This window comes from Neofelis nebulosa, chromosome 2, assembly GCF_028018385.1.
Source record: "Neofelis nebulosa isolate mNeoNeb1 chromosome 2, mNeoNeb1.pri, whole genome shotgun sequence".
Classification (NCBI taxonomy): Eukaryota; Metazoa; Chordata; class Mammalia; order Carnivora; family Felidae; genus Neofelis; species Neofelis nebulosa.
This window is the reverse complement of record NC_080783.1, coordinates 97,035,437-97,062,177: the sequence shown is the minus strand read 5'-3', so window position 1 is coordinate 97,062,177 and position 26,741 is coordinate 97,035,437. Positions and strand designations below refer to the sequence as shown.

At 38.7% G+C, this 26,741-nt stretch overlaps 1 protein-coding gene across 1 annotated transcript in view; it reads right to left on the bottom strand.

Moving 5' to 3' along the window:
- NCKAP5 (NCK associated protein 5) overlaps positions 1 to 24,929 on the bottom strand; it is a 980,982-nt gene extending 956,053 nt beyond the window's left edge. Inside the window, exon 1 of the mRNA XM_058715464.1 lies at positions 24,480 to 24,929. The gene's annotated coding sequence lies outside the window, so the exon portion shown is untranslated. The remainder of the gene's footprint in view (positions 1 to 24,479) is intronic.
- Between the last annotated feature and the right edge of the window lie 1,812 nt (positions 24,930 to 26,741).

Here is a 26,741-nt window from a genome sequence, read left to right as displayed (position 1 = left end):
TCAGGAGAGAACAGAGTCTAATAAAGTAAGGAGAAGTTGAACTTTCCACCCTACTGCGGACCACTCTTCAACGTTGCCTTAAGCACACACTGAGATCGTCACTGGTCGACCCAGATTTGGGAGCCAGTCTTAGTGAGGTGTCTCACCAACCGAGATCCTCATGGTACAGCCTTACCTACCTTGCCCTCCCTTCTCCAAGCCCAGGGAGAAACCGGATCCCAAAGGTCTGAGAAAGGGCTACAAGTGTCATCCTTAACGTACTGGGTAATACAAACAGTGGTGCTAACAGAGAAAATTATAGCTGCCAAAATTAGAGGCAGCTGCTGAAACTCAGCAGTGAGAAAGACTGGCAGCACTAATTCAGCAATCCCATCTGTGAGACAACATGATTCTGATGCTCGGTTGAGCAGAGGGAGGTCTGAGGTACATGGAGCAGGAAGGGCTTGCAGAGTGCCTGTGCACTCAAGTCCAGAGAGGGCTGGGACCACAGAGGACAGAGCTTAGTAACCAAAAGAACTAATCCAACCTCTGAAATCATAGCATTCACATGGTGGCCTATGGCTGCCAAATCCTCTCCACTCTGAGAAGATGGATATCTGTGAGATAGATATTTACTCTCAAAAATTTTCAAAGGTTTTAATATATCTCCCTCCCTGTTCAAATGCAACATGCACCATAAAAGTAAAAAAAACAAGGGAACATACTAAAAATCAATCAGTGAAACCTATATGGGTTCTCAAGTCAAACAGACCTGCATTCAAATTCTGAGTCTACCACCTGTTAACTATTTGACCTTGAACAAGTGGTTCAACTTCACAGAGCCTCAATTCTCTTACCTGCAAAATAGGCATCTTTTGAGGAGGAAATGAGGCAAGATGCACAAAGCACCTGACACATGCTAAACACTAATACAGTGGCTATTGTTATGGTTTGCTGTTAGCATAGTGCTTGGCACACAGTAGGTGCTCAATAAATTCTAATGGAATCCTATCATCAGGATTCACACTAGCACAACTGAAAACTGGGACACAAGGTAGTTGATTGGTGCATGGGGTCTGGAAAGTAGCCTCCATGAGAGAGGAGATAAGTCTAAGTTGATCATGAGAAATAATAAAGATAACCACTTCCCTGCAACACTCTCCCCTACTCCAGAGTTCTATCTCTTTCCAGGCAGAGATGGCATTGAAAAGGCTCTTGTCTTAATAAAGCAAAGAATTGTCAGCAATTGAAGCCCAAATTAAAAAGAATAAAGTGTAGGGTTGTCTCTATCAGACTGGACTCTAAACACAAAAAGGATTTCACTTCAGTCTTCACAATTGGAGATGTCTTTTATTTCTCCGTGGATTCAAATCTTAATAAACGAAATACATTTCCCCACCCATTTCTCTCATCGCCACCCCCACCATCACAAAACAACTTTGTCTCCCCATGACATCATCACAACACACCTCACTGTGTGCCCTAACAAGCTTCCCCTCCTCCCACTTTCCCATACTGCTCAGTAAGAAGGAACAAGGCTGAGAAGAGACCTGCTGGTCAAGGGTATATATGCAGAGGAAGATGGGCACATGCCTGGATACACATGTCAGCCAACCACTAATGAACAATGTTGATAGTTCAAACCATTAAAGCCCATTATACACACACACACACACACACACACATACACATAAGCCTGCAGTCTTTGAGAGAACTTGTTACACATTAATGACTAAACTTATTTATCTTTCTTAAACTTGGCCCTTCTCTCCTCTTGTCCCTCAGGAAAGCTTTTATTTCCAAAGACAAATTTTCAAAGACAAAGACAAATGACGGACATCTACTTTCCAAGAAAAATCAAGAGACATTAAAGTAAGCAGTTCCAAGGATGAGAAAAACTATAGCAGCGCACGATATGACAACAAATTAATGCTTTTCATAGCGTCTAGCAACCTTCATCCTGAATATATATAATTAAAATAAGAACCTGGTGTTACTTTGCCGTGTGGTCAAGGATAGTTTTATCGAGAGCAGATCACACAAACGGAGTGCTTTGTAAACTGCAGAAAGTGATGAAGGGGGCTGGGAGAAGCCAGAGGGAGAAGGTCTAGAAGCGCTGAGTCAGAGCTTAGCTATTTGGGGGATTCCACTCTTCTCCCTGGGGGTTAGTAGAGCAGAAAAGACAACCAGTTCTGACCCCTGATGATAAACAAGGGAAAGAACCCAAAACTCCACAGAATTCTGAAAGTTTAAAGAAGCCCTAAAAAGAACTACCTTAAAGAGCTGAAAAGTCCAAAATAAAGGCAATATTAATAGAAATGTGAGAGCAAGTAAAGCCATGACTTAGCCAACAGCCCTCCCGGGAACAGAGCCCACCTTCTCCAGCCACTCTCAATCCTCCTTTGCATTTGGTATGTCAAAGGAGGTAAACATTCCCTGTGCGTCCCCAACTGATGGTAGGGGCCGGGTCCTTGGGCTCATTTGGGGCTGGAAGGAAAACCAGATTTAAGATTATAAATTGGCTGATGAAAATCCACATGTGAGTTATGAGAAATTGAGTATGATCCCTGACGTATCCTAAGAATCCTTAGTAATTGGAAAACACACTCTGTAAGTCTGTATTTAAGGTGCAATGGGAGCCAGGAAGTAGTGATGTGTGAAATAGGGCTCCTGACCACAGGGAGATTATAATCGCATTAGAAAAAGAAGTCAGGTGAAATAGAGAGGATTGGAAGTAAGATGAAGACAGTTTGGCTCTGTCTCATTGATAAAAAGAAATCAATTAGAAAAGCAGAAAGAAGAATGGTTTCTCTGCTGTCCTGGGAGTGGGCATTTCCAGCAACCTCGCCCCTGTTATTTTAGAGGATTCCTCATTGTGTATGATACGGATGGGATGGAGTGTCCCTCAGCCTCCTGCCCACATGGAGTGGGCACACAAATCTGGCTCATCCAGCCAGACACTCCCACCTGTTTCTGTATGTAGACATGGCAAAGCAACGACCTGGGCACAATTAGGCTCACTCACAGTGTCTATGGTAATGCTCTGCAATGGCTGTGACATCCTGGTCTTACTTGCTTTTGTCCACAACACTTTCCATCTTCCTGTTTCTGAGCCACTGGACTTGCCTCGTTTCCAGGGTTCCAGGGGTTCTGCTGGCTGGTTCTCCAGCCTCCTGCTCACTCTCTGATGCTCTGACTGTGGCTCCTTAAACTGGTTTCTGTGGCTTTGACCAAAAATACTGAGTCCTATGGCCATCCTACTTGTAGGAAATTCCCTTGTTTCTACTATACTGTCACTAGCTTTTAAAAAAAATAAGAACTATATGCTTATTCATCTTAGAACTATATGCTTATTCAGCTTAGAGCTCTTGGCACTGATAGCTCCTTTGGAAGACTATAATTAATTGAAAAAAAATCTAAAGGCATTGAATGATGAGTATTCTTTTGTGTGTGTTTGTTCTACCACTACACTAGGCAGGTAGTAGATGCTCAATTTGGTACTGTGGAAAGAACTCTGTTTGGAGTTAAGTTATATTCTACTTCTTCCTTGGAATTCCTCAGGCTGCTCAGACAAGTCACTTACCCTCCCTGAGCCTTTGTTTCCTCATTTGCAAACAGGGACAATAATTCTTAACTCATTGGACTCTTGTGAAAATTAAAGCAGACATTTAAATTAGGACATGATAGCCTATGTACTATCATGTACTATGTGTTATGATATATCATGATAGTACCATTCAGCAAATGGTACTGGAACAACAGGATATCTGCTTGTAAAAGAATGGAATTGAGGGGCGCCTGGGTGGCTCAGTCGGTTGAGCGTCCGACTTCGGCTCAGGTCACGATCTCGCGGTCTGTGAGTTCGAGCCCCGCGTCAGGCTCTGTGCTGAGTGCTCAGAGCCTGGATCCTGTTTCAGATTCTGTGTCTCCCTCTCTCTCTGACCCTCCCCTGTTCATGCTCTGTCTCTCTCTGTCTCAAAAATAAATAAACGTTAAAAAAAATTAAAAAAAAAAAAAAAAAAAAGAATGGAATTGACCCTTACTTCATACCATATGTAAAGATGGTCTCACAAGGGATCACAGAGCTAAATGTGAGGGCTAAAACTATAAAACTCTTAGAAGGAACAAGGAAATACCTCTTCATGACCTTGGGTTAAGTGATGGATTTTAGAGATGATGAAGAAAGCACAAGCAATAAAAGAAAGGAGCAGATAAATCAGACTTAAACAAAATGAAGAACTTGGTGGGTCAAAGGGCAACAACAACAAAAATGAAAAACCATAGAATGGGAGAATACATTTGCAAATCATATATCTGATAAGAATATTCTGGGGTATCTGAGGAGAATGAGAGTGACTGCTAATAACATTTTCTGGGGTTATGAAAATGTTCTAAAACTATATGGTGGTGATGGTTGCACAATCTATGTATATCCTAAAAACCACTAAACTCTATACTTTAAATGGTATACAAATGATATCTCAATAAAGTTCCTAAAAATTCAATGAGACAGCGCTACAATGTATACGTATAACCACTGCATGCAAATATTCATGGAGCAAGGGCTCAAAATATTCTAGACTGTGTGGTTTTATTTATGATGATTGATTAGGCAGAAAGTGCTGGAGAGAATGACTAATGGAAGGTGCTTCAGGCTGGGTGAGTACAAGAATTCCTCCAAACCATTGGGATGAGACATTCTTGTGTAAGAATCCTCCAGATGTCTCACAGGGATTGTACACTGTATTCACACATGTCTCACCTGTGTTTGAACCTGTCACCACTGTATCCAGTGCACCCAGGGGTTCTGTCCTACTTGACCTTTGTCCCTTCTGTCAAAATGCACTTGAAATGCTGAGGAAGTGTTCCTTCTCCCCTCTTATGAGGGGATTCTTACAAGCTGGATTCTTTCTCGTGGCCTCACCTTTCAGCACTTTTTTCTTACTGCTGACTTAATGTAGAATGAATTTGCCACAGAAATTAAATCCTTGATATCCAAATTATTCATATAAAGTCAAGGGTTTGTTTGCTTTTCTGGTTTTTGTTGTTCATTGCTCTGTTTTTCATAAGGGCATAGCAAAAAGATTAGGAGAGTATACACCAGAATTAGAACAGTGAGCATCTCGATATACTTTGTGATATTTTCCAAAAATTCTATAAAGAATCATTATTAAAAACACACTGTAAATAGAAAATCATTGCATACTTCAAATGTTATAAATTAGCTCCAAGACGGTTTATGAAGAGAATTATCTCTAAAGTCAAAATACCACCCCCAAGATGTATTAGAATGTCCACTGGAGTAAATGTGTGTGTGTGCGTGTGTTTGTGTGTGAAAGAGAAGAGACAGAGACAGACAGTCAGATGTACGTACATTTTGCCTTTGATGGTTCCTGTGGAATTAGAAAGACCCACGTCTTTGCCAATTTCAGGTCAAGGCAGTAAGCAAATGTTCAGTTCCAGTTTGCAGATTTAACATGGTGATTTGCACCATGGTTCATTCATCTTGTGACCTTTCCTTGGCACCTTCCCATTGGATTCTTACAAGCAAAGGAAACCTGAGAGATTTGTATGACCAAGCCAGCACCCCTACATTTACAGTCTTGCAAAAAAACATTCTAGTCTAGACAATAATTAAAGTCAGAAATGTAACTTCATTAAAGCACATCTTTCCCAAGCCCCAAGGGCCAGTCCTCAGCACTCACATACAGCAGTTTACTATCTATGCAGACTGTTCTGGGGGTACACATGGAGGTATCCTCTCAGGCACAACCTTCTCTTCCCATCTCTTAGAAGGAATGTGAGAAAGAACTGGAGTCAGGGATGGCTGGCTTACTTGGGTGTGGAGATGAAAATGGGATGTTCTCCTAAATATGTATGGCCAAATGTCAAGAATCACAGTAGCGTAATTAACACATCAAGAAAACAGACACTGAATCTGATCAGTCAGGAGCCTTGTAAACCCTTAAGACAGACTATGTTTCAGAAATCACAAAACTAGCAACATGAGGGGCTTTAATGGCCTTTAGATCTATTTTAAGCAGCCTATAAATTATTATTTTAAAATTACAGTTAGCATTTAAAACAGGGAGATTTTACCTAAAACTCAGATTTCTAGCTTTTCTAAAATAATTTTTAAAAAATACATACAGAGCCAGCTCTTTTTTGGCAACAATTGCTGGAGCTAAGTAATGGCTACATCCTTCGGGCATTCAGCAGGACACGCTCTCCAGTTCACCCACATCCTCATGAATCCCTGCCTCTGCCACACTAAGACCCAGTGACAGTTCCATTTATCATAATGCAGTTGATTCCGTTTTTCTCACTCCTTGCAGGCTTCCATTTTTTCTATCACCTGTACGGCCTTTGCAGCCTTGTGGGTTTGAGACCTCACCAACCTCCCTCCCACTCCGGAACCACTTCCCCTGGCCTATGCCTTACCAAAGTTATTCCTTTATCTAGAATTCTCCTTTCGAAATTTTATGTTCCCTGATGCTTTGTTAGGAAACAGGTCTTGGTTCAATCCTGGAATTACCTTGAAGGCACTGTAAGCTTCTGAGTGAAGAAGAGAATGATATAGTATAGAAAAACAACTGCATTGGAAGGCAGTAAACTCAGATTCAAGTCCCTGTAAAAACTGGATTATCAGAAAAATGTGAGTTCAGATCCCAATTCCTGGAATTTCTAGTTTGAGATCCTAAACAATGTATTTAACCTCTCTGAAGCTCTTTCTTTATTTGTGAAATATAAACATTTACCCTACCTGACTCACAGGGTTGTTGTGAAAACGAAGAATATAGTCTAAGAAGGTGATAGGACTAAATCAATTTAAAATAATTGAGGGCATGGGAGGTGAGAGTAAATTATTAGGTTACTTTGAATGGTTTGGCAAAAAAAAAATACATCTTGCCAAACTTTCCAAATTCTCTCTCTCAAAAAGCAAATAGCATAATATCATGATTCCTAACTGTTTTTTGTTTTTGTTTTTGTTTTTACCATTTATCTAGGTCTGTGGGTTGTTTACTAAATGTGTAGAGTGTTTTAAGGGTCTAGATGACATTTCTCTTTAAGTCTCCAGAAGACCCAACTACCTAGAATTCTGCCTGCCACAGTTCTACAGTTCCCACTGGTAGAGAAGTTTCCACATACAAGCATTTTGTAATTGGCTCACAACATATGTCTGGTATGTACAATATATAATTTTATGTGTGTGTTAGTAGGCGTACCTATGGCACTCTGATCTGTGGCACCTAAAAAGAGAAACGCTGCAGAAATTGATCACAAAACAAATAACTCTTTTAAATTGTTTAAATTTTCTCTGAGTATAAAATAATAGATATTTGGGGTGACTAGATGGTTCAGTTGGTTGAGTTTCCCACTCTTATTTTTAGCTTAGCTCAAGATCTCACAGTTCATGTGATTGAGCCCCACGTTCGGTTTTGTGTGGAGAGTGCAGAGCCTGCTTGGGATTCTCCCCCTCCATCTCTCTCTACCTCTCTCTGACTCTCTCTCAAAATAAATAAATAAACTTTAAAATAAAATAATATATTACAAATAATTTGGTTATGGAGATAATTCTTGTTGTAGGTATGTATCATAGATAACCACTGTTAACGTTTGTTGAATTTCTTCTCCAGTCTTTTTTCTATTTGACTATATTTCCATTATTTTTTATTTGACTGTTTTTTAAAATCACTGTTTCAACTGGCTATATAACATTTCATTTTACGAACAGAACATTTTATTTCTTTGATTACAATGGTGAATGGTGAAGCTGCATTTTATTGACTATGATATTAATATACATGACTTAAAGACAATTTCAGCAATATGAAAATATACAATAAAAAACAAAGAGTTGTCATCTCATCTTGGTGGCAATGCTTTCAAACTTTTGTTTGTATGCACATATACGCATATAAAGACATGCCTTTTTAAAAATAAGTTCATGAGGAGAACTATCTATCATGCTACTAGAAGTCAAAAGAAAGCTGCAGTAGCCATACTTATATCAGACAAACTACACTTTAAATTAAAGGCTGTAACAAGAGATGAAGAAGGACTTTATATAATAATTACAGGGTCTATCCATCAGGAAGAGCTAACGATTATAAATGTCTACTCACCGAATACGGGAGCCCCCAAATATATAAAACAATTAATCACAAACATAAGAAACCATATTGATAAATGTGGTGATTGCAGAGGACTTTAATACTCCACTTACAACAATGGATAGATCATCTAGACACAGGATCAATAAAGAAACAAAGGGCCCCGAATGATACATTGGATCAGATGGACTTGACAGATATATTTAGAACTCTGCACCCCAAAGCAACAGAATATACTTTCTTCTCAAGTGCACACAGGACATTCTCCAAGATAGATCACATACTGGGTCACAAAACAGCCCTTCATAAGTATAAAAAAATTGAGATCATACCATGCACACTTTCAGACCACAATGCTATGAAACTTGAAATCAACCACAGGAAAACATCTGGAAAGCCTCGAAAAGCATGGAGGTTAAAGAACACCCTACTAAAGAATGAATGGGTCAATCAGGCAATTAGAGAAGAAATTAAAAAATATATGGAAACAAATGAAAATGAAAATACAACAATCCAAATGCTTTGGGATGCAGCAAAGGCAGTCCTGAGAGGAAAATACATTGCAATCCAGGCCTATCTCAAGAAACAAGAAAGATCCCAAATACAAAATCTAACAGCACACCTAAAGGAAATAAAAGCAGAACAGCAAAGACACCCCAAACCCAGCAGAAGAAGAGAAATAATAAAGATCAGAGCAGAAATAAACAATATAGAATCTAAAAAAACTGTAAAGCAGATCCATGAAACCAAGTGTTGGTTTTTTGAAAAAATAAACAAAATTGATAAACCTGTGGCCAGTCTTCTCAAAAAGGAAAGGGAGATGACCAAATAGATAAAATCATGAATGAAAATGGAATTATTACAACCAATCCCTCAGAAACACAAGCAATTATCAGGGAATACTATGAAAAATTATATGCCAACAAATTGGATAACCTGGAAGAAGTGGACAAATTCCTAAGCACCCACACACTTCTAAAACTCAAATGGGAAGAAATAGAAAACTTGAACACTCCCATAACCAGTGAGGAAATTGAATCAGTTATCAAAAATCTCCCAACAAATAAGAGTCCAGGACCACATGTCTTCCCTGGGGAATTCTACCAGACACTTAAAGCAGAGATAATACCTATCCTTCTCAAGCTGTTCCAAAAAATAGAAAGGGAAGGAAAACTTCCAGACTCATTCTATGAAGCCAGCATTACTTTGATTCCCAAACCAGACAGAGACCCAGCAAAAAAAAAAAGAGAACCACAGGCCAATATGGCCTGATGAATATGGATACAAATGCCAATTTGGCCTGATGAATGGACCTGATGAATCTGGATGCAAAAATTCTCAACAAGATACTAGCAAATCAAATTCAACAGCATATGAAAAGAATTATTCACATTGATCAAGTGGGATTCATTCCTGGGCTGCAGGGCTGGTTCAATATTCACAAATCAAACAATGTGATACATCACATTAATAAAAGAAAAGAACCACATGATCCTGTCAATCGACGCAGAAAAAGCATTTGACAAAATTCAGCATCGTTTCTTAATAAAATCCCCGAGAAATTCGGCATAGAAGGAACATACTTAAATATCATAAAAGCCATTTATGAAAAGTCCACAGCTGGGGCGCCTGGGTGGCTCAGTCGGTTAAGCGTCTGACTTCAGCTCAGGTCACGATCTCGCGGTCCGCGAGTTCGAGCCCCGCGTTGGGCTCTGGGCTGATGGCTCAGAGCCTGGAGCCTGCTTCCGATTCTGTGTCTCCCTGTCTCTCTGCCACTCCCCCATTCATGCTGTGTCTCTGTCTCAAAAATAAATAAACGTTAAAAAAAAAAAAATTAAAAAAAAAAAAAAAGTCCACAGCTAATATCATCCTCAATGGGGAAAAACTGAGAGCTTTCCCTGAGATCAGGCACAACAGGGATATCCAGTCTCACCACTGTTGTTTAACATAGTGTTGGAAGCGCTAGCATCAGCAATCAGTCAACAAAAGGAAATCAAAGGCATCAGAATTGGCCAAGATGTAGTCAAGCTTTCACTTTTTGCAGATGACATGATATTATACATGGAAAACACAATAGACTCCACCAAAAGTCTGCTAGAACTGATACATGAATCCAACAAAGTCGCAGGATACAAAATCAATGTACAAAAATCAGTTACATTCTTATACACTAATAATGAAGCAACAGAAAGACAAATAACGAAACTGATCCCATTCACAATTGCACCAAGAAGCATAAAATACCTAGGAATAAACCTAACCAAAGATGTAAAAGATCTGTATGCTGAAACCTATAGAAAGCTTATGAAGGAAACTGAAGAAGGTAACATTGGAAAATGGAGAAATGGAAAAACATTCTGTGCTCATGGATTGGAAGAATAAATATTGTTAAAATGTCAATACTACGCAAGGCAATCTACACATTCAATGCAATCCCAATCAAAATTGCACCAGCACTCTTCTAGAACAAGCAATCCTAAAATTTGTATGGAACCACAAAAGACTCCAAGTAGCCAAAGTAACATTGAAGAAGAAGACCAAAGCAGGAGGCATCACAACCCCAGACCTTAGCCTCTACTACAAAGCTATAATCATCAAGACAGTATGGTATTGGCACAAAAACAGACACATAGACCAATGGAATAGAATAGAGACTCCAGAATTGGACACACAAAAGTATGGCCAACTAATCTTTGGCAAAGCAGGAAAGAATAGCCAATGGAAAAAAGACAGTCTCTTTAACAAATGGTGCTGGGACAACTGGACAGCAACATTAAGAAGAATGAAACTCGACCACTTTCTTACACCATTCACAAAAATAAACTCAAATAAACTCAAAATGGATAAAGGACCTGAATGTGAGACAGGAAACCATCAAAACCCTAGAGGAGAAAGCAGGAAAAAAGAAAACTCTTTGGCCTCAGCCGCAGCAATTTCTTACTTGACACATCTCCAAAGGCATGGGAATTAAAAGCAAAAATGAACTATTGGGACCTCACGAAGATAAAAGGCTTCTGCACTGCAAAGGAAACAATCAACAAAACTAAAAGGCAACCAATGGAATGGGAAAAGATATTTGCAAATGACATATCAGACAAAGAGCTAGTATCCAAAATCTATCAAGAACTCACCAAACTCCACACCCAAAAAACAAATAATCCAGTGAAGAAATGGGCAGGAAACATGAATAGACACTTCTCTAAAGAAGACATCCAGATGGCCAACAGGCACATGAAAAGATACTCAATGTCGCTCCTCATCAGGGAAATACAAATCAAAACCACACTGAGATATCACCTCACACCAGTCAGAGTGGCTAAAATGAACCAATCAGGAGACTATAGATGCTGGCCAGGATGTGGAGAAAAGGGAACCCTCTTGCATTGTTAGTGGGAATGCAAACTGGTGCAGCCGCTCTGGAAAGCAGTGTGGAGGTTCCTCAAAAAATTAAAAATAGATCTACCCTATGACCCAGCAATAGCGCTGCTAGGAATTTACCCAAGGGATAAAGGAGTGCTGATGCCTAGGGGCACTTGTACCCCAATGTTTATAGCAGTACTTTCAACAATAGCCAAATTATGGAAAGAGCTTAAATGTCCATCAACTGTTGAATGGATAAGGAAATTGTGGTTTATATACACAATGGAATACTACTTGGCAATGAGAAAGAATGAAATATGGCCTTTTGCAGCAACATGGATGGAACTAGAGCATGTTATGCTAAGTGAAATAAGTCATACAGAGAAAAACAGACACCATATGTTTTCACTCTTATATGGATCCTGAGCAACTTAACAGAAGACCATGGGGGAGGGGAAGGGGAAAAAAAAGTTAGAGAGGGAGGGAGGCAAACCATAAGAGACTCTTAAAAACTGAGAATAAACTGAGGGTTGATGGGGGGTGGGAGGGAGGGGAAAGTGGGTGATGGCCATTGAGGAGGACACCTGTTGGGATGAGCATTGGGTGTTGTATGGAAACCAATTTGACAATAAATTTCGTATTAAAAAAAACCAATTTGACAATAAATTTATATTAAAAAAATAAATAAATATATAAAGAAGATAAGTTCATGATACACATTTATTTTTAGCCTACATTTTCAACTTGCTATATCATAAGATCATTCCTATCAACTAGATCTACATCAGTTTCTAATAGCTGTATGGTATTCCATCTCGTGATTGTACTATCGTGTATTTAACAATCACCTACCAATGGGTTTGGGATTATTCTCAGTTTTCACTAGCATGAGTGTGACTGTGATAAATATCCTTTATAGACTCATTGGTTATTTCTTTAAGATACATTCTTAGAAGTGCATTGCTGAATCAAAAGTATGCTCTCCTATTCAAATTGCTTCCCTCCCAATTTGCCCCAGTTACACTTCCACCAAGAGTAAATGATGTTGCCTGATTTCCACGTCTTCATCAATGGATGATGAAGTTTCATCTTTGCTAATAGTTAAAACAATATATCAAATTTTCATTTGTATCCTTTTATTCCTAATGAGATTGAACATCTGTTCAAATGCTTCTTAGACATTTACATTTCTTTTTGGTAAACTGCCTTTCAGTTCCGTTAACCATTTTCTATTGGTAGAGTAATCTTTTTCCTGTTGATTTATGAGAACTCTCTCAAGTCGATGATTTATTTGACCACTCTCCTACTGATAGTTGTTTTCCATATGTTATCATTATAAATACTATAGTAATGAATATTTTTATAAGTAGATATTTGTACCCATCACATATTATTTCTATTGAACAGAACAAATTATAATGGAATAGAATAGATTAAAACACTCTAATACATGTTGCTAAAAGGCTTTCCGTAAAAGCCATACCAATTTACACTCCCACAATCAGAATATGAGAGAGCCTACCTAATAGCAATCCATTTCAAATTGAATCAAAGTATTACAACTATGCAGATAAGGACATAAAAGAGCATGGCATATAAATCACAGAGGCAGGTGATAGTCCTCTAGAAGCAGGATAGAAGAAGACCTGAACATTTGGTAGAACTTAAATGGAGAGGGACATAATCATTATTTCCTTTGGAATTTGGCCTAAACCTAGCTCCTTCATAATTCACTGAAAATACATAACTGTGGCTAACTGAAAGTAAGAAATCTGATTAACACATTCAACATCTTACCTTCTCATATTCCACCTACTAACTCCAATCACTTATGGTGGAGATACCTGCCTCTCTTAGAAATGCTACAATGCCAGTGAATCCAAAGAAACAACACAGCCACTTCCTGGTGATGAGGTCAGAGTAGGGATTCCTGAAACCAGCCCTGGATGACAGGAAATAGTAATAGCTCCGCATTTTGCCAATTAAAGTACAGAGAAGTGTTTTAGACAAAAGTTTTAAGCAAATGAAACATGAAAATTTTACTCATTTGGTAAATAAAATGCTTCGCAACACCAAACTCAGATCAATGCTTTTTCAATAATCAATACTGGCAGATTCTCAATTCTACATGCTCTTCCCACTGAACAAATCCCATAGGCAGGGATAAATTACAGCATGCGGTGCATGGCAACAGCAGCAAGATTGCAAACAGGCTGGCAATGTCTCATGCAAAGAGCTGATAAGGCATGTCTAATTGATGGTTCTGAAGTACTTTCAAGGTATAAATCCAATAACATTAAATAGCAGCATCATCCAATTAAAGCAATTAAGAATTAACAGCCTGTTTTTCTTCTTTCAAACACAGGTTATCACACACTAAAACAATCCTAACAAGCCAAACTACTCCAGTAATATATTTTTTGTTATATGTATATTTTTATATATATGCCATGATTTGTGTATAAATTAAAAGTTCAGTTCTATGTCTTTTCCATTATAATTTAGCTGATTTTGTTTGTTCTTCCCATCTGTTACTAGTTATGGATCATATTATAATCACCATTTTCTAACCAAAAGCATCAAGCTCGCCATTGGGCCTCTACTAAACAACATGACAGTTTCTTGAAAATGGTGTTATCTTTGTCATCTGTTTCAGTAGGAACACTTCAGAGTCTAATTATTAACGGTGCTGCTCTGTTGTGGCTCTTTTCATGTGGTCCGTACTCCCTCCTGAGACTTTGAAAACTCTGATGACTTCCAAATCATTTTACTAACTCAGACCTCTTTTCTATATTCCCACTGTGTGCTTCTAAATACTAATTGGTCATTTCTACCTAAGGTTCCACAGACAGTTCAGTCTCACATACCCAAAGCCTACCTCTCAAGATTCCTCTTCCCCCAGTAAAAAGTGCTTCTTCTTTTATCTTTTAGGTAATGAGATCACCAGCCTGGGTAACTGAAGCTCTAAAGGTCAGCCACCTCCTTCTCTTTTCTCACCTCTCTTCCCCCTTCCACATCCTATCTATGCTGTTCCAGCTTGTAGCATGCCTGCTATAGGCACCATACTGTCACCATACCATGACATCGGTTTGCATCCTCCTCACTTCCCAGCAAGATGATCGCTGTAGCTTATTAACTGCTACCATCCCCAGGCTTTCTTCTACCTACACCTTGATAGGGCTGCCAACAAGCTGTTTCAGAAATGATGACACAATCCCATCACTGTTCTTCTTAAAGCCCTTGCTGACTTCCCACAGCCAATGGTCCAGAACCGTTCCTGGATGAAGATATAGGTGTCAAGGCAATAGAATAAAATACATTTAAGATTGTGTAGCTTGATTCACAACTTTAAAATATTCGACTTGTGGCACCTGTATTTTTTTTTTTATTTGTACTTCATTTGTACTTTTGCCTTATGCTCAGAAATGGGTAAGGTTAACCTGACTCAGGGGTATCCAATTACTATGATTTCTCCCCTTAACATTTTTTAAAATAACAGATTTATAGGGATATAATTCACTTATAGTAAAATTATCTTTTTTCAAACAAACAGCAAAATTCAATATTTTTTAGTATATTTGCAGAGATGTGCAACCATCCCCAGTATCTAATTCAAGAATATTCTATTATTCCAAAAAGAAATGTCAAGCTCCATAACATTTTATTATCCTAAAAAGAAATGTCATGCTAATTACCAATCACTCCCTAGTCTTTTTCCTAGCCCCTAGCAACCACAAGTCAACCACTAGTCAAAATGGATTTGCCTATTTTGGACATTTCACATAAAATGGAATCATAAAATGTGGCTTTTGGTGTCTTTCTTCTTTCATTTACAATAATGTTTTCAAGGTTCATCCATATTGTAGTATGTATCAGTACTTAATTCCTTATTACAGCTTGATAATATTCCACTGTATGGATATGCCACATTTTGTTTATCCATTTATCAGGTGACAGACATTTGGGTTCTTTCCACTTTTTGGTAATTATGCATAATGCTACTAAGAACATTCATGTACACATTTTTCTGTGGACATATGCTTATGATTCTCTTGGGTATATACTTAGGAAAGGAATTGCTGGATTTAATGGGAAATCTATGTTTAGCATTTTAAGAAATGGCTAAATCTTTCCTAAAATGGCTGTAACATTTTATATTCCTATCAGCAATGTATCAAAGTTCTAATTTCTCCACATCTTTGCCAACATTTTTTTTAATTATAGCTATCCTAGTGGGTATGAAGTAGTATCTCATTTGGTTTTGATTTGTGTTTATCCTAATGACTAATGATGCTGACCCTAGTTTCACGTGCTTATTAACTGTTTACTTATTTTCTTAGGAGAAATAACTTTGAATCCTTTGCCCTTTTTTAAAATGAGTTATTTTTCTTCTTATGGGTGAGTAGTAGGAGCTCGTTATACATTCTGGCTGAATAATACTCCACTGTACAGAATATATGTTTCTTCTCAGATACATGATTTACAAATATATTCTACCATTGTGTGGGTTGTCTTTTTCACTTTTTTAATGATGTCCTTTGAAGCACAAAAGCTTTTAATCTTTATGAAGTCCCATTTAGCTGTCTTTTCTTTTGTTGCTTTCTTTTGGTGTCATATCTGAGAAAACTAATCCAAAATCATGAAGATTTACTCCTCTGTTTTCTTCTTAGTCTTTTATAGTTTTAGCTCATACATTTAGGGCTGTGATCCATTTTGAGTTAATTTTTGAATAAAGTGTGAGTTAGGGGTCCAACTTCATTCTTTTATTTGTGGATATCCATCTGTCCCAGAGTCATTATGTTGAAAAGACTATTCTTCATCTCCGCAAAATTGCCTTACCACCTTTTTCAAAAATCAACTGACCATAAACCTAAGTGTTTATCTCTCAAGTATCACTTCTATTCCATTTATCTATATGTCTAGTCTTATGCTAATGACACACTGTTTTCATTACGGTTGCTTTGCAGTGATTTTAAGTTCAAGAATTGTAAGTTACAACTTTGCTTTTCCTTCTAAGATTACTCTTGCTATCCTAGGTCACCTGCATTTTCATATAAATCCTAATATTATCTCGTCAGCTTCTGAAAAAAAATCAGCTTGAATTTTGATAAGGACCATGTTGAATCTATCAGTTTGGGATAGTATTGGTATCTTAACAATACTAAGTCTTCTGATATGCATGCAGGAGATATATTTCTATTTATTTAGGTCCTTTTTAATTTCATTCAGCAATAGTTTTCAGTGTATAAATCTTGCACTTCTTTTGTTGAATTCCTTCCTAAATATCATATCCTTTTGGATGCTATCCTAAATTGCATTTTTTCTTAATTTCATTTTTGAATTGTTCATTACTGTTAGATACACATATGATTGATTTTTGTATACTGATCTTGTATCCTGTAACTTGCTGCATTCGTTTATTAGCTCTGTTTTTCGTAGACTCCTTAGGATGCTCTATGTATGAAATTATGTCAACAAATAGAGATAATTTCGCTTCTTTATTGCAGCCTGAGCATCTTTTATTTCTTTTCTTGTCTAATTGTTCTGGCTAAAACTACAATACAATGTTGAATAGACGTGGTGAGAGCAGACATCTTATCTTTTTCCTGATCTTAGAGGGAAAGGTTTTTCACTGTTAAGTGCAAAGTTAGCTATAATTTTTTTGTAATTGCTCTTTATCAATTTGAGAGACCTCTTCTATTCCTAGTTCATTTAGAGTTTTCATCATGAAAAAGTGCTAAATACTTGTTTTCATTCATTTATTGAGATGACCACATGAGTTTTGTTTTTTATTCTATTAATGTATTATTATATTACATTGATTATTTTTCATGTGCTAACCAGTCTTGCATTCCTGGGATAAATCACCTTACTTAGGCTGGTGTATAATCCTTTTTATACATTGTTGGAATTGGTTTGCTAGCATTTTATTGAGGACTATAGTGTCTATATCTATAAGATATGCTGGTCTATAGTTTTTGTTTCTTGTTTCTTTGTCTGATTTTGATATCAGAGTAACACTGGCCTCATAGACCGGGTTGGGAAGTGTTCCCTTCTGTTTTATTTTTTGGAAGAGTTTGTGAAGGATTAATTTTCTTTTAATTTTTCTTTTAATATTTTATTGAACTCACTGGGTAGCTATCTGGCTTGGGCTTTTCTTTGTGCTAATTTTATTGATTACTAATTCAATCTTTTTACTTGCTAAAAGTCTATTCAGATTTTCTATTTGTTTTTTAGTCAATCTCAGTATTTTGTGTCTAATAATTTATCTATTTCATCTAGGTTGTCTAATATAACAATCTACTTCTATTAATGCCTACTTTATTTCAGTAGTATACAAAAACTTTACTTGTGTATAGCTCTATTTGCTACCCTCTCCTTTGTCCTTTTGTTATCATACAAGTTCGTCCACACAGCTTTATACTTACAGCTTTGTCTTATAGGCATCTTTTAAATCAGGCAGGAGAAAAAAGGAGCTATAAACAAAAACACATATACCGTGTCTTTTATATTTTACTAGTGCTCTTTATTCCTTCATGTGGGTTCAAGTTACTGTCCAGTGTACTTGATTTTAGCCAGAAGAACCTCCTTTAGTATTTCATGTAGGCAAGTTCTGTTAGTGGTGAATTCTCTCAGCTTTTGTTTATCTGATAATGTCTTCATTTCTCCTTCATTTTTAGAAAAAGTTTTGCTGGATATAGAATTTTTGGTTGTCAATTTTTCTTTCAGTGCTTTGAATGTGTCATCCATGGCTTTCTGGACTTCCTGGTTTCTGAGGAGAAAATGGCTGTTAATACTGGTAAGACATCCTTATACACTTCTCTCTTGTTGCTTTCCAGATTCTTCGACTTTTGACAGTCTGATTATGACATCTCAGAGTGGACCTCTTTGAGTTTATCCTACTTGGAATTCATTGAGCTTGTTGGATATATAGATTCATGTTTTTTATCAAATATTGGCAGTTTTCAGATGTTATTTCTTCAAGTATTCTTTCTGTCCCTTCCTGTCTCTCCTTTCCTTCTCATGCTTCCCGTTATGTATATGTTGGTACACTTGATGGTGTACTACAGTTCTCTGAGCTTCTGCTTACTTTTTTCATTCTTTTTCTTTCTGTTGATAGATTGAATTATCTCATTTGACCTGTCTTCAAGTTTTCTGATTCTTTGGCCTACTCAAATTTGCTATTGAATCCCACTAGGGAATTTTTCATTTTAGTTATTGTACTTTTCAGCTCCAAAATGTCTATTTGTTTTCTTCTATAATTGCTCTTTATTAGTATTCTTTTTGCTGAGATAGTCTTCTCATATATTCCTTTATTTCTCCAGACATGATTTCTTTTAGTTCTTTGAATATATTTATGGTCACTGGTTTAACATCTTTGTCTAGTGAGTCCAATGTCTCGGCTTCCTCAGTCAATAATTTCTATTGACTGCTTCCCCCGCCCCCAACCTCCGTGTATAGAACATACTTTCTTGCTGTTTTGTATGTCTCATAAACTTTTTGGAAAGTTGGATATTTAAGATAATATAATACAGCAACTCTGGAAATCAGATCTCTCTCTGACCATGGTTTGTTTTTTCTGTTTGTTGTTGTTGAAATTATTGCTATTTGTTTAGTGACTTTTATGATCCTATTTTGTAAGGTCCATATTCTTTGCCATGTGCAGTGAGCTTAGCTATTAGCCAGCTAATAGCTGGGCAGGTATTTTTTTAAAGGCCGTCAACCAGTACATCTTCCAGGCTTTGCTAACAGGATTTCTGTGTATGGTGGGCCACATCTTCAATTTTCCAGCTATTTCCAACTCTTTATTAGGGTTCATTCCCTGTGTGTGCAGAGGCTGAAGGTGAGCCATAGGTGAGAGACTGGGGCCCTCTTTGGTCTTTTCTAACTAAGAATATTTACACCCCTACCCATGTGCATGCCTTTTTACATTCCCAGGCAGATGTATGAGTTTTTCAAAGCCCCTGATGGACATCTCATTTCCCAGCTGTTAATTTAAAATTTTTTTGATTAGCATCCTGTTTTCCCCAACTCTTATTGCTGCCTCAAGCAGCTGCAATGTTAAACAACTGCAATGATCGTTTCTGACAAGTGTCTCAGGAGAAAGATTTTCTGCACTGAGTGAGTTTTGAAACAGGTCAAATAATGACAAGACCTGAAAGTGGGAGTTCCCAGAAAGCTACCAGACAGGTCAAATCATGGCCATTCTCTGGGAATAAGGCTCAGCTCTGAACATATTTTGACCCATCCAGTGGATTCTAGGCTACTGTTCTACACAGCTCCCATGATGGCAAACCTGCTGCTTTTCAAGGCTTCTTCAGAGCTAGAAAAAAGGGAATGGGAATAGGGCAAATTAAATGACACAGAGCTCACTGTTCTTACTGAGAGTCACATATTCTTTTCCTGAATAAATGCTCCTTGGATTGTTGTAATCTTTTAACTGATCAAGTTCTACAAATGTTGATTTGATCATTTTTGTCCATGTTTGCCTTACTTTTATGGCATAGAATTTCAGAGGCCTTTACTACACAATTCTAGAAATACTTCTCTTTCCCCTTAGCATTTTACAGGCACTAAGGTCAGGACTTTATGTACTTTTTTCATCATATACGTTTTTGTCAAGTAATCTTTGTTGAGTACTCCACCCCTTGCCAGAGCCTTTCTTCAGGGTTATCTTTGAGTCTTTAAAATGTTAAATCTAAACACAATTTTCAACTTGTTTTCTGCTGTCAAATAACAAGTAACAATTGCTACCTAACATCATTGTGTTTAATGAAGATAAAGTGAAATCGAATTTTAACCAAACAGAACACAAAGACTTAAAATTTTCAAGGGGCGCCTGGGTGGTGCAGTCGGTTAAGCGTCCGACTTCAGCCAGTCATGATCTCGCAGTCCGTGAGTTCGAGCCCCGCGTCAGGCTCTGGGCTGATGGCTCGGAGCCTGGAGCCTGTTTCCGATTCTGTGTCTCCCTCTCTCTCTGCCCCTCCCCCGTTCATGCTCTGTCTCTCTCTGTCCCAAAAATAAATAAAAAACGTTGAAAAAAAAATTAAAAAAAAAAAAATTTTCAAGCAAACATATAGCATGACGGTGGAGGGTTGTCCTGTTACAAATGAAATACTCTATCATCTAGGACTTTTTGTCGTAAGAGAAATTTTGATACCCTTAATCATTGTGGTTGTAGTTCTCTCCTACCCCTTTAATACTCTCATCTACAGACCCACAGATTCATTGATGATATTCAGCAACGTTCAGCAAAGATGACCAGGGACCTGTACTGATGGCTAGATTTTACCTTGCTAAGGCACAAAGTTGATAACAGCAATAGATAAACCTGTTAATTAATTAACCAATTAATTAATAGATGCAATAGGATGGAAACAAAACTGGAAGGTCTTAGGTGAAGGAACAACAATCAGGAAAATAAACTCTATATTATAACTACATATTAATATAACTACATATTAGTATTGCAAACTTAAGTTTCAGAAAATTTCGGGACTGAATCTGAGTCTACCATTCACCAGCTCTGTGACTTGGGGAAGTCATTTTACCATGCAAAGCCTCTGCTTCCTCTCTGAAAATGGAAATAATGCATAAGTATTTTGCAGATTGAGTGAATTCATGCATATATAGCATTTAGTGCCGTGTATCTCTCATAATAATCCCTCAATAAATGATAATACCAGGACGTAACCAGAAAACTCCCATCCCTGAGCAGACTGGCTAAGTGCATCTACATGAGTAGGTTTGTATTTTGAAAAACAAGGTATGTTTCAAAAGTGAGAGTAATGCCTCCAGGGCAGTCTTCCATCTCCCACCACAGAGACATTTCCCAGACTGATTCACATACATTAATCTCTCTCATGTATGCCACATGTTACCCGCCTATAAATCATAGATTTCCAGAAAACATGTCATTCATTCACTCATGCATGCATTCTCATGATCAACATTTATTGGGCATATTACACATGCCAGGCACAGTGCTCACTTCGGCAGCACATATACACATGCCAGGCACTAGTCTTAGCATTGGTGTAAGAATGATAAGCAAGCAGACAAGGTCCCTGCCCTCACAGAGATTACCTTCCATTAGGGGCTGGGGGTAGAGTCTAGTGACTCTGTTCTAGCAGTAGAGACTAAAAACACCAAGACGGCATTTCCCTGACTCTTCAATAGTGTAGGTTTTGCCTAAGATTTGCTCCAGATTTCACCCAGGAGGCCCCCATCCGCAGGATTTCAAAGTCAGAGGGAAGATCATAAGGTAGATGCTGTATTTCTACTGCTCCTGACAGAGGCTTAGGTATTCTGCAATTTTTTTAGCCAAAGTCCCAGTATCCCCTTCCTAGATTTCTATGTAGATTTCTATGTAAGACTGGTCCTAAGGTTTCCTTGACCAGGCGAATAAAAACACAGGCCTAAGGAAGGGAGGGGCTACGAGAAGACAGGGGAAGAGATTTCCAGGTCAAGCAAACATCAGGACCACAAGCCCAAATTTGGAGAAGAGTTCATTGTATTCCATCCTCAGAAAGAATAATAGCATGATTGAAGATTGGGGAGAAATGGCTCAAGATGAGACTAGAAAACTACCCAGGTTCTAGAGCCGCTCAAAGTGTGGCCATGTCTGGTGCCCCTCTGCAAACTGTTTGTTGAGGATCTGTGATGAGATAGGGACAAAATGTAAGAGTAAATGTTTAGCAATTTTGTAACAGCTTTACATTGTCATAGCAGTCAAGCAATAACTGCTGGTCTGTAACAAACTGGAAATTTACAAAAACAAAACTGGTCTTTCACCACAGATAGTTTGAGAAGCATTGCTCTCCATGTCTTGCCTCTCAAACTTCTCTGTGAAGGGCCAGATAGTAAATGTTTTAGGCTTTGGGGGGCTGTAGAAACTCTGTCCTAACTACACACCCCTGTTGCAGTAGCACAAAAGTGGCCATAGGCAATATGTCAACAAAGGGGTATGGCTGTGTTGCAGTAAAACTTCATTTAGAAAAACACATGGTGGGCAGATTTTGGCCAGTCATGCAGCAATTTGTCAATCCTGCCCTAGGCCACAGTAAGAGACTGGGCCGGACTCTAAAGGCAATATAACCATCTGCTTAACCATTGTATGTTAATTATACTTAGATTAAACAAAAACAAAAACAAAAACAAAAAACCTACCTGCTTAATCAAAAACACCCCTCACTCTTGGTCCTTTCCCATCATGCCTGCAAGTATTTGTAAAGCCTTCGCTTCAGTGACTCTAAGTCAGAAAAAAAACTTAAAGCTCCTCCTACCTCCAAATCAGAGTTCTCCTCAAAGCTACCCTGTCAGATGAAGTCTCCATTTAAAGGCAAGGTACCTTTTGTCTATTGCCTGCATTCTCAAGGAAAGATGATGGCACCGTTCACCTTGCGTAACCTGATGAGCCAACCTATGGCCCCAAGGGGTCACAGCCTTACGTTCTCCAGGACCTGGTCAAACCTAGGTTGACATTGCCCTCTGAATCAATTTTCTGAAGCCCAATTTCCTGAAGTATACTACCCCATTTTTCTTCTGTACAAAGTTACATTTCTAAGTCCCAGTGTACTTTTGTGACCACTGCCCATCCCTGGCTCTTTTGGTATGTGTGCAATGGCTGTATTGGGCAAGAGGCCTGCCACATGTGTAGCCTTGTTTTTCTCTGGGTTCAGACACTGCCACAGGCCGGAAAGCTTTCTGCATTCATACATGTCTCCATTTACACAGCACCCACTTCATAAACACGACCCAACACCCACCCATACAGTGAAATGCCTTATTCTCTCCCCCACACGGAGCATAGACCACTGTGTGTGTGACGGGACAGATGCCTACCAGCAGGTCTCACACACAGAGGGTATAGAGCTGAGGCAGTTCTTGCTGAAATCTCTCTTTTATTTAAGATTTCTTTCACTGACTCATGACAAACCTAATGGGCAAAACTTCGCTGTTGCAAGTTTCCTTAAAATATCCCTTCTGGGCCTACCACCATTTATCTTGGCAGCAGGTAGCCTGGAGAGTTTTGGAAAGTCTCAGCTTGGCATAGCCTCAGAGCTACTGGCACATTAAAGATTAATAAAGCGCATTTAACTGAGCTCGGGACACTGCAACGTGATCCTTCACCGTGAAATGTGCAAGATTCTTTGTTTGCAATGAACAAAACTGAAGCCAAAAAGGGCCTACCGTGACAAGCTAAGAGAGGAAACAATCAGGAACTTTGTGTATCTTTCCTTGGTAAATTGATGGGCAGGAATCAATGCCCCTGCTCGGCTATACTCTTGCTTAGCACTCTCAGGAATTTAAGATGGGCATCTGAGTATGATGCGCAGGGCTGGGCATGTGTAGTGAGCTCACAGAACCACAGAGATAGTACAAATGCAGCGGGTTCCTTAAAGTATGAGAAAAAGACTGACTCCAAACAAATTCCTAGTCTAGCACGTTCTCCAAAGAAAGTCAAGATAAAGCAAAGCATTTCAAAGCATTTTGGACTTGCTTTAGTAAAACAGAATGTGTGTGCTTGACTGAATATTAACCTAGGAAGGAGAAAACACTTTTTGCATGCATAGGTACGGGGCTGGCGGCAGAATGAACCAGGGAACATTTAAAATGAAAATAAAAATTAAACAAGCCTGTACATCATAACTGTTGGTTCACAAAAGGAATCTATTTGCTATCAATCTGGGGACACCTGGACACATGCAACAAATACTGGGACAGAGCAGTGGAAGCAAACATTTAGAAATGTATCATTCTGAATTCTGGCAAAGGCAAAGCACTGGTGGACTCCACGTGCTGGGTAATGCCTTGTGTCTATTTACACAGTGCGATCCCCTCACGTCCTCCAGAAAAATCCCAGGCAAACCCTGTGCTGTGCACATCAGAGCTCTGGAGCCCTGCTCTGAACACCTCAGGCGCCCTTTCTTCCACACCAACATAAACATTAAGAAGAAAAAAAAAAAAATCAAGAAAGAAAGAAAAGAAGAAGAAGAAGAAGAGAAAAGAAAATTCTGTCCTTACCTAAAAGGCATAGCAGACAGGGACACGGTGAGTGTTTCACGTTAGCCCACTCAGTGCTTTCTCTTTCATTCGGTCAATGTTCTAACGCTATTGATGAGAGTTCCTGGGGTTTTCGGATCTTCCTTCAAGAGTTTTAATCACTGGCTTCCCCAGCCCGGGTTTAACAAACACCGCTGTGTTTTGTCAATATTTGTATGCAGCACCACATTGGGCAACCGGCCAACACAGCGTTTCAAGAGGCAAGGGGAGAAAACGGACACCCTAACAAACATGCTTCCCTCTTTTGTGTCTTTCAAGGTGGCGCCCAAAGTGTCATCTTTGATTCTGACGGGAGCTAAAGATAGCCTCTTTTTGTGACTTTCTCCACTGCCCCCAAACGCCTGGCTGGGCGGCCCGAGCTGGGCTCAGCAAAGTTTGTTTTTTGTCTCCCTGCCCTGAAGTTCTCCGCACAACCGCCCGGCTTGCCTCTCCACCAGCTGCACTTTAAATGTATTTTAATTGGCTGGAATGTCGAAAGAATCCATTTGGCAGTCGTTTGCATGTGAAGCACGCCCAGGGCAGCTGAAAGAGGCCCCAGAAGCAGCCGATTACTTCATCAAAAGCTGCAGTTTGAATACCATTGACTCCTACATAACTACAGTGAACTCAATTCTATAGGCAAGAAGGAGTAATTAATAATTTGCTGAGAAAATTCTTCATTCATCTAAAAGCCAAAAATGCAAAGGGAAAAAAAATCCCCGCAGACACAACAGTTCTTATGAAAGGCTTGATTTATAGCCGCCAGTTCTACTCTTCACAAACATTGACTTTGTATAGCATTACAGGAGGGGGTCTAATGCATAATTCGGTTTGCCTGAAAAGTTAATTTAAGTAATTTTCCTTTTGAATGATCCCCTGAGATACATCCTTCTATTACCTCTTTATACATTAGCCATATGCTACAATAAATATTGTCAATACTTGTGGCATTTCCTCATTCCCTTTATTTTTCTTGGTTGGCTGCAATAATTAGTTCGTGGCGTCCACTAGATCCAGTCACAAATAAATTCACTCCGAGTCAAAGTAGATAGTCATCACTATGCAGAATTTACGAGCCATACTGAAGTTTAAAATTCTTTAAAACAAATGTCAGTTCAAACAGATTCTAATCAAGGGGGAAGGAAGGCATATACAAATGTAATAAGTATATATGTCTCAAAAATAAAATAATGATGAGATACATAAAATAAAGAAACAGAATAGCTTTTAAGTGGGTCTTGACCAATATTTTGCTGAGAAGCCTTTCTAATAGCAATTAAATTGGGCTTACAGATTTAGGAGCCCTGGAGAGTAAATTTTGAAGAAGCACCCTAAGTAACCCTGATCTTCACCCCTCATTAACAACCCCTGGTTCAGAGTCAGAGTATCTAGGAGCATCTTGGCACATCTGAGGATGTCTCTCAGTGGAAAATATGAGCCAGAGAACATTGTCAAATTTGTTCTAATGCCTTTTCCTCACTTCAATAAAATGGTGGTTCATAACAAGACAGTACAAGAGAAAGAATGGTGTACGAAAGTTGCTTGGGTGAATTTGTTGAACAGTTCAGACACTGAAAACAGCACCCAAAGTGAATGGGCTTCGTTTGCAGAAAGGCAGAGGAGGAGAAGATCTGGAGAAAAAATGAGGGCCAGCTGCATGGACACACAGCCTGCAAGGTTACACAGAGCCCCCTGATCAGAATGGAGCAGCCCTTGGATTAATGCTGTGCTGGTGCTGTCTTGAAATTCTTCACTCTGGAGCCAGGGACCCTGCATTTTCATTTTGCATTGGGTCCAGCAAATTATGCAGCAGGTCTTGACAGAGATAATATAAATCTACCCATTTCAATACATGGTTGAAAATGAAAAGCACTGGGAAGACCATACTGAGGGTGTGGGTAACACTCTGCTTTTTGTCTGACCCAACATTCTACTTTAGATTTTGCAGCAACTGAGAGGATTGAGGAGGGTGATTTAGGAAGAAGAATCTCTTGAGCAAACATGGGATGAGAGTGATATGGTAGGTTCTAACTGGCCCTGAGCCGATGGTTCACTGTTTGCTATATGACCTCACTTCCCACAGGTTCAGAGAATTTTTTCTTTTTCCTACAGCCAGTCCCCAGTAGTCACTCTATGGGCAGGAAGTTCCATGTATAACCAACATCCAATTTTAAACTATTCCAGAGTCTTGATTCATGGTTTGACAAAATTAAATTCAGTGCCAAAGACTGAAGGGCACTGTTT